Below are 12,839 nucleotides of genomic sequence, written 5' to 3'. Positions count from 1 at the left end.
GTTGAGACGACACCGTATGAACTATGGTTTGGCAAGAACCCTAAGCTGTCGTTTCTTAAAGTTTGGGGCTGCGATGCTTATGTGAAAAAGCTTCAACCTGATAAGCTCGAACCCAAATCTGAGAAATATGTCTTCATAGGATACCCAAAGGAGATGTTGGGTACACCTTCTATCACAGATCCGAAGGCAATATATTCGTGTCTAAGAATGGATCCTTTCTAGACAAGGAGTTTCGCTCGGAAGAAGTGAGTGGGAGGAAAGTAGAACTTGATGAGGTAATTGTACCTTCTCCTAAATTGGAAAGTACTTCATCAAAGAAATCAGTTCCAATGATGCCTACACCAATTAGTGAGGAAGTTAATGATGATGATGATCATGAAACTTTGGATCAAGTTACTACCGAACCTCGTAGGTCAACCAGAGTACATTCCGCACCAAGTGGTACGGTAATCCTATTCTGGAAGTCATCTTACTAGACCATGACGAACCTACGAACTATGAGGAAGCGATGATGAGCCCAGATTCCGCGAAATGGCTTGAGGCCATGAAATCTGAGATGGGATCCATGTATGAGAACAAAGTATGGACTTTGATTGACTTGCCCAATGATCGGCGGGCCATTGAGAATAAATGGATCTTCAAGAGAAAGACGGACCCTGATAGTAGTGTTACTATCAACAAAGCTCGAATTGTCGCAAAAAAAATTCGACAAATTCAAGGTGTTGACTATGATGAGATTTTCTCACTCGTAGCGATGCTTAAGTCTGTCCGAATCATGTTAGCAATTGCCACATTTTACGAAATCTTGCAAATGGATGTCAAAACAGCATTCCTTAATGAATTTCTTAAAGAAGAGTTGTATATGATAGAACAAGAAGGTTTTGTCAATCCTAAAGGTGCTAACAAAGTGTGCAAACTCCAGTGATCCATCAATGGACTGGTGCAAGCATCTCAGAGTTGGAATATACACTTTGATGTGTTGATCAAAGCATATAGTTTTATACAGTCTTGCGGTGAAGCCTGTATTTACAAGAAAGTGAGTGGGAGCACTACAGCATTTCAGATAAGTATATGTGAACGACATATTTTTGATCGGAAATAATGTAGAATTTTCTGGAAAGCATAAAGGAGTGATTGAAAGGATTTTTTCAAAGAAAGACCTCAGTGAAGCTGCTTACATATTGAGCATCAAGATCTATAGAGATAGAACAAGACGCTTGATAAGTTTTTCTTTTCAATGAGTACATACCTTGACAAGATTTTGAAGTAGTTCAAAATGGAACAGTCAAAGAAGGAGTTCTTGCCTGTTTTGCGAGGTGTGAAGTTGAGTAAAGACTCAAAACCCGACCACGGCAGAAAATAGAAAGAGAATGAAAAGTCATTCCCTATGCCTCGGTCATAGGTTCTATAAAGCATGCTATGCTGTGTAGCAGACTTATTGTATACCTTAGCATGATTTTGGCAAGGGAGTACAATAGTGATCTAGGAGTAGATCACTGGACAGTGGTCAAAATTATCCTTAGAGGAGTAAGGAAATATTTCTCGGGTATGGAGGTGATAAAAGAGTTTGTCGTAAAGGGTTACGTCAATGCAAGCTTTGACACCGATGTGGATGACTCTAAGTCTCGATCTAGATACATATTGAAAGTGGGAGCAATTAGCTAGAGTAGCTCCGTGCAGAGTATTGCAGACACAAAAATTTGCAAAATACATATGGATCTGAATATTGCAAACCCGTAGACTAAAATTTCTCTCACAGGCAAAACATGATCATACCTTATTACTCTTGGGTGTTAATCACATAGCGATGTGAACTAGATTATCGACTCTAGTAAACCAGTGTTGGTCACATGGCAATGTGAACTATGGGTGTTAATCACATAAAGATGTGAACTATTGTTGTTAAATCACATGCGATGTGAACTAGATTATTGACTCTAGTGCAAGTGGGAGACCGAAGGAAATATGCCCTAGAGGCAATAATAAAGTTGTTATTTATATTTCCTTATATCATGATAAATGTTTATTATTCATGCTAGAATTGTATTAACCGGAAACTTACTACATGTGTGAATACATAGACAAAACAGAGTGTCCCTAGTATGCCTCTACTTGACTAGCTCGTTAATCAAAGATGGTTAAGTTTCCTGACCATAAACATGTGTTGTCATTTGATGAAAGGGATCACATCATTAGAGAATGATGTGATGGACAAGACCCATCCGTTAGCTTAGCATAAATGATCGTTTAGTTTTATTGCTATTGCTTTCATCATGACTTATACATGTCCTCTAACTATGAGATTATGCAACTCCCGAATACCGGAGGAACACCTTGTGTGCTATCAAACGTCACAACGTAAATGGGTGATTATAAAGATGCTCTACAGGTGTCTCCGATGGTGTTTGTTGAGTTGTCATAGATCGAGATTAGGATTTCTCACTCCATGTATCGAAGAGGTATCTCTGGGCCCTCTCGGTAATGCACATCACTATGAGCCTTGCAAGTAGTGCGACTAATGAGTTAGCTGCAGAATGATGCATTACGGAACGAGTAAAGAGACTTGCCGGTAACAAGACTGAACTAGGTATGATGATACCGACGATCGAATCTCGGGCAAGTGACATACTGATGACAAAGGGAACAACACATGTTGTTACGCGGTTTGACCGAAAAAGATCTTCGTAGAATATATAGGAGCCAATATGAGCATCCAGGTTCTGCTATTGGTTATTGACCGGAGATGCGTCTCGGTCATGTCTACATAGTTCTCGAACCCGTAGGGTCTGCACGCTTAATGTTCGATGACGATTTGTATTATGAGTTATGTGATTTGATGATCGAAGGTAGTTCGGAGTCCCGGATGAGATCACGGACATGACGAGGAGTCTCGAAATGGTCGAGAGGTAAAGATCAATATATTGGAAGGCTATATTCAGACATCGGAAAGGTTCCGAGTGATTCGGGTATTTTTCGGACTATCGGAGAGTTACGAGAATTCGCCGGGGGAAGTAGTGGGCCTTAATGGGCCATACGGGAAAGGAGAGAAGGGCCTCAAGGGTTGGCCGCGTGCCCCCCCATGGCAAGTCCGAATTGGACTAGGGAGGGGGCGGCGCCCCCTCTCTTTCCTTCTCCCTGTCCTACTCCTTCCCTCTCTCCCCTCTTGGAAAAGGAAGGGGACTCCAACTAGGATTGGGAATCCTATTTGGACTCCCCCTATAGGCGCGCCCCTCCTAGGCCGGCCTCCTCCTCCTCCCTCGTTTATATACGTGGGCAGGAGCACCCCAAAGGCACTCCAAGATTTGTCTTAGCTGTGTGCGGTGCCCCCTCCACAGTTACACACCTCGGTCATATTGTTGTAGTGCTTAGGCGAAGCCCTGCGCTGTAACTTCATCATCACCGTCGCCACGCCGTCGTGCTGACAGAACTCTCCTTCGGCCTCAACTTGATCAAGATCCCGAGGGACGTCATCGAGCTGAACGTGTGCTGAACGCGGAGGTGCCGTACGTTCGGTACTTGGATCGGTTGGATCGTGAAGACGTTCGACTACATCAACCGCGTTACTAAACGCTTCCGCTTTCGGTCTACGAGGGTACGTAGACACACTCTCCCCGCTTGTTGCAAGGCATCTCCTAGATAGATCTTGCGTGATCGTAGGTAAATTTTTTTAAATACCGCGTTCCCCAACAAGTAGGTGATCTTGCTCCGGACCATGGCGAAGCGCCGGAGCATGGACAAAGTGCCGGCGGGAGAGGGAGGATGTGGATGGGCTTGGACTAGCAGCGCGGAGAGGGGGGTGAAGCAAATATGCCCTAGAGGCAATAATAAAGTTGTCATTTTTATTTCCTTACATCATGATAAATGTTTATTATTCATGCTAGAATTGTATTAACCGGAAACTTTGTACATGTGTGAATACTTACATAAACAGGGCGTCACTAGTATGCCTCTACTTGACTAGCTCGTTAATCAAAGATGGTTAAGTTTCCTAGCCATAGACATGAGTTGTCATTTGATGAACGGGATCACATCATTATAGAATGATGTGATTGACTTGACCCATCCATTAGCTTAGCGCTATGATCGTTTAGTTTATTGCTATTGCTTTCTTCATAACTTATACATGTTCCTATGACTATGAGACTATGCAACTCCCGAATACCGGAGGAACACTTAGTGTGCTATCAAACGTCACAACGTATCTGGGTGATTATAAAGATGCTCTACAGGTGTCCCCGATGGTGTTTGTTGAGTTGGCATAGATCGAGATTAGGATTTTTCACTCCGATTGTCGGAGAGGTATCTCTGGGCCCTCTTGGTAATGCACATCACTATGAGCCTTGCAAGCAATGTGACTAATGAGTTAGTTGCGGAATGATGCATTACGGAACGAGTAAAGAGACTTGCCGGTAACGAGATTGAACTAGGTATGATGATACCGACGATCGAATCTCGGGCAAGTGACATACCGATGACAAAGGGAACAACGCATATTGTTATGCGGTTTGACCGATAAAGATCTTCGTAGAATATATAGGAGCCAATATGAGCATCCAGGTTCCGCTACTGGTTATTGACCGGAGATGCGTCTCGGTCATGTCAACATAGTTCTCGAACCCGTAGGGTCCGCACGCTTAACGTTCGATGACGATCGGTATTATGAGTTTATGTGTTTTGATGTACCGAAGGTTGTTTGGAGTCCTGGATGTGATCACGAACATGACGAGGAGTCTCGAAATGGTCGAGAGAATGATATATTGGATGATGCTATTCGGACACCGGATGAGTTCCGGGGGTCCCCGGATAAACATCGGAGTGTCGAAAGGGTTATCGGAACCACGGGAGAAGTAATGTGCCTTATTGGGCCTAGGGGATAGAGAGGGGATGCCAAGGGCTGGCCGCGCCCCCCCATGGGCCTAGTCCGAATTGGACTAGGTGGAGGGGCAGCGCCCCCTCCTTCCTTCTCTTTCCCCTCTCCTTCCTTCTTCTCCTAGTAGGACTAGGAAAGGGGGGAATCCAACTCCCACTAGGAGTAGGATTGCCCCCCTTGGGCGCGCCCTATAGGGCCGGCCGGCCTCCCCCATGCTCCTTTATATACGGGGGCAGGGGGCACCCTAGAACATACAAGTTGATTGTTTAGGAGTGTGCGGTGCCCCCTCCACATATTTCCACCTCGATCATATCGTTGTAGTGCTTAGGCGAAGCCCTGCGTCAGTAACTTCATCATCACTGTCATCACGCTGTCATGCTGACGAAACTCTCCCTCGGCCTCAGCTGGATCAAGAGTACGAGGGACGACAGGTGCCGTGCGTTCGGTACTTGATCGGTTGGATCATGAAGACGTTCGACTACATCAACCGCGTTACTTAACGCTTCCATTTTCAGTCTACGAGGGTACGTGGACACACTCTCCCGCTCGTTACTATGCATCACATAGATAGATCTTGCATGATCGTAGGTAAATTTTTTGAAATACTGTGTTCCACAATAGTGGCATCCGAGCCAGGTCTATGCTTAGATGTTATATGCATGAGTAGAACACAAAGAGTCGTGGGCGATAATCGTCATACTGCTTACCAGCATGTCATGTTTTGATTCGGCGGTATTGTTGGATGAAGCGGCCCAGACCGACATTACATGACCGCGTTCATGAGACTGGTTCGACTGCCGTGCCTCGCACACAGGTGGCTAGTGGGTGTGTGTTTCTCCAACTTTAGTTGAATCGAGGGTGACTACACCCGGTCCTTGTTGAAGGTTAAAACAGCAAACTTGACGAAAAATCGTTGTGGTTTTGATGCGTAGGTAAGAACGGTTCTTGCTAAGCTCGTAGCAGCCACGTAAAACTTGCACAACAAAGTAGAGGACGTCTAACTTGTTTTTGGAGGGCATGTTGTGATGTGATATGGTCAGGACGTGATTATATAAATTGTTGTATGAGATGATCATGTTTTGTAACACAGTTATCGGCAACTGGCAGGAGCCATATGGTTGTCGCTTTATTGTATGAAATGCAATTGCCATGTAATTGCTTTACTTTATCACTAAGCGGTAGCGATAGTCATAGAAGCAATAGTTGGCGAGACAACAACGATGCTTCGATGGATATCAAGGTGTCAAGTCGGTGACGGTGGTGATCATGACGGTGCTTTGGAGATGGAGATCAAAGGCACAAGATGACGATGGCCATATCATATCACTTATATTGATTGCATGTGATGTTTATCCTTTATGCATCTTATTTTGCTTAGTACGACGGTAGCACTATAAGATGATCTCTCACTAAATTTCAAGGTACAAGTGTTCTCCCTGAGTATGCACCGTTGCTACAGTTCGTCGTGCTGAGACACCACGTGATGATCGGGTGTGATAAGCTCTACGTTCACATACAATGGGTGCAAGCCAGTTTTGCACATGCAGAATACTCAGGTTAAACTTGACGAGCCTAGCATATGCATATATGGCCTCTGAACACTGAGACCGAAAGGTCGAGCGTGAATCATATAGTAGATATGATCAACATAGTGATTTTCACCATTGAAAACTACTCCATCTCACGTGATGATCGGACATGGTTTAGTTGATATGAATCACGTGATCACTTAGATGATTAGAGGGATGTCTATCTAAGTGGGAGTTCTTAAGTAATGTGATTAATTGAACTTTAATTTATCATGAAGTTAGTACCTGATAGTATTTTGCATGTCTATGTTGTTGTAGATAAATGTCCCGTGCTACTGTTTCGTTGAATTTTAATGTGTTCCTAGAGAAAGCTAAGTTGAAAGATGATGGTAGCAACTACACGGACTGGGTCCTTAACTTGAGGATTGTCCTCATTGCTGCACAGAAGAATTACATCCTGGAAGCACCGCTAGGTGCCAAACCCGTTGCAGGAGCAACTCCAGATGTTATGAACACCTGGCAGAGCAAAGCTGATGACTACTCGATAGTTCAGTGCGCCATGCTTTACGGCTTAGAACCGGGACTTCAACGACGTTTTGAACGTCATGGAGCATATGAGATGTTCCAGGAGTTGAAGTTAATATTTCAAGCAAATGCCCGGATTGAGAGATATGAAGTCTCCAATAAGTTCTATATATAGCTGCAAAATGGAGGAGAATAGTTCTGTCAGTGAGCATATACTCAGAATGTCTGGGTACCACAATCACTTGACTCAGCTGGGAGTTAATCTTCCAGTTGATAGTGTCATTGACAGAGTTCTTCAATCACTGCCACCAAGCTACAAGAGCTTTGTGATGAACTATAATATGCAAGGGATGGATAAGACGATTCCCGAGCTCTTCGCAATGCTAAAGGCTGCGGAGGTAGAAATCAAGAAGGAGCATCAAGTGTTGATGGTCAATATGACCACTAGTTTCAAGAAGAATGGCAAAGGGAAGAAGGGGAACTTCAAGAAGAACGACAAACAAGTTGCTGCTCAAGTGAAGAAACCCAAGTCTGGACCTAAGCCTGAGACTAAGTGCTTCTACTACAAAGGGACTGGTCACTTGAAGCAGAACTGCCCCAAGTATTTGGCGGAGAAGAATGGTGGCAAAGTGAAAGGTATATTTGATATACATGTTAATGATGTGTACCTTACTAATGCTCGCAATAGTGCCTGGATATTTGATACTGGCTCTGTTGCTAATATTTGCAACTCGAGACAGGGACTATGGATTAAGCGAAGATTGGCTAAGGACGAGGTGACGATGTGAGCGGGAAATGGTTCCAAAGTCGATGTGATCGTCGTCGGCACGCTACCTCTACCTCTACCTTCGGGATTAGTTTTAGACCTGAATAATTGTTATTTGGTGCCAGCGTTAAGCAAGAACATTATATCTGGATCTTGTTTGATACGAGACGGTTATTCATTTAAATCAGAGAATAATGGTTGTTCTATTTATATGAGTAATATCTTTCAGGTCATGCGCCCTTGATGAGTGGTCTATTTTTACTAAATCTTGATAGTAGTGATACACATATTCATAGTATTGAATCCAAAAGATATAAGTTTAATAATGATAGTCCAACTTATTTTTGGCACTGCCGTTTAGGTCATATTGGTGTAAAACGCATGAAGAAACTCCATGTTGATGGGCTTTTGGAATCACTTGATTATGAATCACTTGATGCTTGCGAACCATGCCTCATGGGCAAGATGACTAAGACTCCGTTCTCTGGAAGAATGGAGCGAGCAACAGACTTGTTGGAAATAATACATACTGATGTATGCGGTCCGATGAGTGTTGATGCTCGCGGCGGGTATCATTATTTTCTGACCTTCACAGATGCTTTGAGCAGATATGGGTATATCTACTTGATGAAGCATAAGTCTGAAAAGTTTGAAAAGTTAAAAGAATTTCGGAGTGAAGTGGAAAATCATCGTAACGAAAATAAAGTTTCTACGATCTGATCGTGGAGGAGAATATTTGAGTTACGAGTTTGGTCTTCATTTGAAACAATGCAGAATAGTTTCGCAACTCACGCCACCCGGAACACGACAGCGTAATGGTGTGTCCGAACGTCGTAATCGTACTTTATTAGATATGGTGCAATCTATGATGTCTCTTACTGATTTACCGCTATAGTTTTGGGGTTATGCTTTAGAGACAGCTGCATTCACGTTAAATAGGGCACCATCTAAATCCGTTGAGACGACACCATATGAACTATGGTTTGCCAAGAAACCCAAGTTGTCGTTTCTTAAAGTTTGGGGGTGCGATGCTTATGTGAAAAAGCTTCAACCTGATAAGCTCGAACCCAAATCGGAGAAATGTGTCATCATAGGATACCCAAACGAGACTGTTGGGTACACCTTCTATCACAGATCTGAAGGCAAGATATTCGTTGCTAAGAATGGATCCTTTCTAGAGAAGGAGTTTCTCTCGAAAGAAGTGAGTGGGAGGAAAGTAGAACTTGATGAGGTAACTGTACCTGCTCCCTTATTGGAAAGTAGTTCATCAGAAATCATTTCCAGTAATTCCTATACCAGTAAGTGAGGAAGCTAATGATGATGATCATGAAACTTCTGATCAAGTTACTATCGAACCTCGTAGGTCAACCAGAGTAAGATCCGCACCAGAGTGGTATGGTAATCCTGTTCTGGAGGTCATGTTACTTGACCATGACGAACCTACGAACTATGAGGTAGTGATGATGAGCCCAGATTCCGTGAAATGGCTTGAGGCCATGAAATCTGAGATGGGATCCATGTATGAGAGACTTGCCTGATGATCGGCAAGCCATAGAGAATAAATGGATCTTCAAGAAGAATACTGACGCTGACGATAATATTACTGTCTACAAAGCTCGACTTGTTGCGAAAGGTTTTCGACAAGTTCAAGGAGTTGACTACGATGAGACCTTCTCACCTGTAGCGATGCTTAAGTCCGTCCGAATCATGTTAGCAATTGCCGCATTTTATGATTATGAAATTTGGCAAATGGATGTCAAAACTGCATTTCTTAATGGATATCTTAAAGAAGAGTTGTATATGATGCAACCAGAAGGTTTTGTCAATCCAAAAGGTGCTAACAAAGTGTGCAAGCTCCAGCGATCGATTTATGGACTGGTGCAAGCCTCTCAGAGTTGGAATATACGCTCTGATAGTCTGATAAAAGCATATGGTTTTATACAAACTTTTGGAGAAGCCTGTATTTCAAAGAAAGTGAGTGGGAGCTCTGTAGCATTTCTGATATTATATGTGGATGACATATTGTTGATCGGAAATGATACTGAACTTCTGAATAGCATAAAAGGATACTTGAATAATATTTTTTTAATGAAAGACCTCGATGAAGTTGCTTATATATTAGGCATCAAGATCTATAGAGATAGATCAAGACGCTTAATTGGACTTTCACAAAGCACATACCTTGATAAAGTTTTGAAGAAGTTCAAAATGGATCAAGCAAAGAAAGGGTTCTTGCCTGTGTTACAAGGTGTGAAGTTTAGTCAGACTCAATGCCCGGCCACTGCAGAAGATAGAGAGAAAATGAAAGTCATTCCCTATGCTTCAACCATAGGTTCTATCATGTATGCAATGCTGTGTACCAGACCATATGTGTGCCTTGCTATTAGTTTAGCAGGGAGGTACCAAAGTAATCCAGGAGTGAATCACTGGACAGCGGTCAAGAACATCCTGAAATACCTGAAAAGGACTAAGGATTTGTTTATCGTTTATGGATGTGACAAAGAGCTCGTCGTAAACGGTTACGTCAATGCAAGCTTTGACACTGATCCGGATGACTCTAAGTCACAAACCGGATACGTATTTTTATTAAATGGTGGAGCTGTCAGTTGATGCAGTTCCAAGCAGAGCGTCGTGGCGGGATCTATGTCTGAAGCGGAGTACATAGCTGCTTCAGAAGCAGCAAATGAAGAAGTCTGGATGAAGGAGTTCATATCCGATCTAGGTGTCATACCTAGTGCATCGGGTCCAATGAAAATCTTTTGTGACAATCCTGGTGCAATTGCCTTGGCAAAGGAATCCAGATTTCACAAGAGAACCAAGCACATCAAGAGACGCTTCAATTCCATCCGCGATCAAGTCAAGGAGGGAGACATAGAGATTTGCAAGATACATACGGATCTGAATGTTGTAGACCCGTTGACTAAGCCTCTCTCACGAGCAAAACATGATCCGCACCAAGACTCCATAGGTGTTAGAATCATTACTGTCTAATCTAGATTATTGACTCTAGTGCATGTGGGAGACTGAAGGAAATATGCCCTAGAGGCAATAATAAAGTTGTTATTTATATTTCCTTACATCATGATAAATGTTTATTACTCATACTAGAATTGTATTAACCGGAAACTTCGTACATGTGTGAATACCTAGACAAACAGAGTGTCACTAGTATGCCTCTATTTGACTAGCTCGTTAATCAAAGATGGTTAAGTTTCCTAGCCATAGACATGAGTTGTCATTTGATGAATGGGATCACATCATTAGAGAATGATGTGATTGACTTGCCCATCCGTTAGCTTAGCACTATGATTGTTCAGTTTATTGCTATTGCTTTCTTCATAACTTATACATGTTCCTATAACTATGAGATTCTGCAACTCCCGAATACCGGAGGAACACTTAGTGTGCTATCAAACGTCACAACGTAACTGGGTGATTATAAAGATGATCTACAGGTGTCTCCGATGGTGTTTGTTGAATTGGCATAGATCGAGATTAGGATTTGTCACTCCGATTGTCGGAGAGGTATCTCTGGGCCCTCTCGGTAATGCACATCACTATAAGCCTTGCAAGCAATGTGACTAATGAGTTAGTTACGGTATTATGCATTACGGAATGAGTAAAGAGACTTGCCGGTAACAAGATTGAACTAGGTATGATGATACCGGTGATCGAATCTCGGGCAAGTAACATACCGATGACAAAGGGAATAACGTATGTTGTTATGCGGTTTGACCAATAAAGATCTTCGTAGAACATGTGGGAACCAATATGAGCAACTAGGTTCCGCTATTGGTTATTGACCGGAGATGAGTCTCGGTCATGTCTACATAGTTCTCGAACCCGTAGGGTCTGCACGCTTAACGTTCGATGACGATCGGTATTATGAGTTTATGTGTTTTGATGTACCGAAGGTTGTTCAGAGTCCCGGATGTGATCACGAACATGACGAGGAGTCTCAAAATGGTCGAGACATAAAGAATGATATATTGGACGATGTTATTCGTACACCGGATGAGTTCCGGGGGTCACCGGATAAATATCGGAGTGCCGGAAGGGTTATCGGAACCACCGGAGAAGTAAAGGGCCTTATTGGGCCTAGGGGAGAGAGAGCGGCAGCCAAGGGCTGGTCGCGCGCTCCCCATGGGCCTAGTCTGAATTGGACTAGGGGGACGGGCGACAGCCCCTCCTTCCTTCTCTTTCCCCTCTCCTTCCTTCTTCTCCTAGTAGGACTAGGAAAGGGGGGAATCCAACTCCCACTAGGAGTAGGAGTGCCCCCCTTGGGCGCGCCCTATAGGGCCGACCGGCCTCCCCCTTGCTCCTTTATATAGGGGGGCAGGGGGCACCCTAGAACATACAAGTTGATTGTTTCGCCGTGTGCGGTGCCCCCTCCACATATTTCCACCTCGGTCATATCATTAGTAGTGCTTAGGCGAAGCCCTGCGTCGGTAACTTCATCATCACCATCATCACGCCGTCGTGCTGACGAAACTCTCCCTCGGTCTCAGCTGGATCAAGAGTACGAGGGATGTCACCAAGCTGAACATGTGCAGACCGCGGAGGTGCCGTGTGTTCGGTACTTGATCAGTTGGATCGCGAAGACGTTTGAGTACATCAACCGCGTTACTTAACACTTCCGTTTTCGATCTACGGGGGTACGTGGACACACTCTCCCGCTCGTTGCCATGCATCACATAGATAGATCTTGCGTGATCGTAGGTAAAAAATTTGAAATACTGCGTTCCCCAACAGGGGGTGGATGGGCAAGGGTTGCGGGACGCCGGTCGGGTTAAATAGGCGGATTTGGTCTCGGATGACGAGCCAAAGTGGCGCCACGCGACGTTAACACCGTGGCGACGGAGGAGGTGTCCGTCGGACCGCCGGGTTCCCGGGCGAGTCCGCGTGGGACCCCTTCGCCAGTCTTACGTGGCGGGCGCGCCCAGGCGCCCTATATCCGTACCATATTTGGGCTGGATATGAGGGGTATCGGTTAGCCCGGGCATTTGTGGCCCGTTGGAGATGTCCGTATGGGTCAAAAAATCGTGATCCGTCAATGATCAAGCGGGCCACCTAGGCATTTGAGCCCGGTTTGGGACGCCCTGTTGTAGATGCTTTAGACTTTGTAATCTTGACCTCGTCGAAAAACCTA

Source organism: Aegilops tauschii, chromosome 7 (assembly GCF_002575655.3).
Source record: "Aegilops tauschii subsp. strangulata cultivar AL8/78 chromosome 7, Aet v6.0, whole genome shotgun sequence".
NCBI classification, from domain to species: domain Eukaryota; kingdom Viridiplantae; phylum Streptophyta; class Magnoliopsida; order Poales; family Poaceae; genus Aegilops; species Aegilops tauschii.
This window is presented reverse-complemented; position numbering follows the sequence as displayed.